Consider the following 1,638-nt stretch of genomic DNA (forward strand, 5'->3'; position numbering starts at 1 on the left):
CAATCACAAGCTGGGCTGCGCAACACCCTGGTCGCCTCTACGTGAACGAGATCCTGAAGGTAGAGTCCTTACGACAGCCGAAAGCATTGTGCATGCTGCAGCGACCGGCGAACAGCCTCTCGCTCCGCCGTGAAGCTGCCTCCGGTGAGTGCACAGCGCACAAGATAATGCCATCGCCGCCCCGCGGGACACGACTCACTGACGGCATGTGCCCCCAGCCCGGACACCTGTCTCTCACCCGGGGCGTGACTACAGTCTTACATTACGAGTCACGGGCGGGTCACACTGCAGTGTAATCATGGCCCCTCCCATGAGCACCCAAACGCCCAAGAGCACAACAAACATAAACTCGCGCAATTTCCACAGCCGCAGTTTCTTTCTGATACCACAGTCAGTAACTTTGTGAGTGTATAAAGATTTAAGTCGTTTTTGTTATGAACAAAACCACAAAAATAAATAAATAAATAAAAATAAATGGATTTTCTTTGTCCCCGAACAGTAGAGGACTTAAGAGGGCCAGGTACATTTTAAAGGTAGAAAATTACTTGCGTAAGCTATTTAAAATAAATGTGAAAGGTGAAATCCTCATACACAGCTGAAGCGTATTTCGCTCTAACCAGGGGCAGTGTTGTCGTTTAGTGGATTTATATTATTGCATACATTAAAAGTTGTAAAATTATTATAAAAAAACATAAAATTGTCATTCCAAAAACGGAGCTTTGTGCGATAACAGTTTTCCCGAACATTTTAGTATTGGTTTTATATTATAATTGCAGTGTGCCAGTGTAGTCGGCTTCATTAACAAATTACTCTTATGTATGAACCGGATCTTTTTTAGTCAAAACCTCAAAGCGCGACCAGTTCACTAACGAATTGTTTTTACATTTGTTCGTGTATCAGATAATTACTGCTTTTCAGCTAACTCAGAAGTCCTTTGAGAAATCTAATCCCGTCTGCGTGCCAGTGTAGTCGGCTTCATTAACAAATTACTCTTATGTATGAACCGGGTCTTTTTTAGTCAAAACCTCAAAGCGCGACCCAGTTCACTAACGAATTGTTTTTACATTTGTTCGTGTATCAGATAATTACTGCTTTTCAGCTAACTCAGAAGTCCTTTGAGAAATCTAATCCCGTCCTGATATGAGATTCATCGCGTAATTGTTGGATGATCCGATTCTCCGACCGCTCGCTCCACTTTCATCATGAATAAGCCGTAACAATAACGTGAAATCAACAAGAAGATGCTGATCACGGAAACTAATAGCAGAGTTAGGTAAGAATCTAGTCGTAGCCTATTGCAGTTTTCTCGATCGTTAATATAACTGATTTTAGTTGGCACTTTCCCCCCAAACCATTAATTCAGTTTTCAAAACAAAGACATTTCTCAAAAAGTTTAAAAATGAGCAAGTTAAACATTAGGTAGTAAAACTGATGACACACCAATCAGAATCTCTGCATGCTAACAACGGAGAACTGCATTTTTGCAGAACTGAGAAATGACTGCCTAGAGATAGATATAGTCTTCAGGAGACCAAATAACTGCTATAGTGCTGTATACTGTAATACAATTTGGCCAAATGTGCAGAGGATGCTAAATTTACTCTTTTTTTTATTTTATTTTTAATTGTACTGTATTGT

Source organism: Sinocyclocheilus rhinocerous, unplaced genomic scaffold, assembly GCF_001515625.1.
Source record: "Sinocyclocheilus rhinocerous isolate Xijiao unplaced genomic scaffold, SAMN03320098_v1.1 scaffold9866, whole genome shotgun sequence".
NCBI lineage: Eukaryota > Metazoa > Chordata > Actinopteri > Cypriniformes > Cyprinidae > Sinocyclocheilus > Sinocyclocheilus rhinocerous.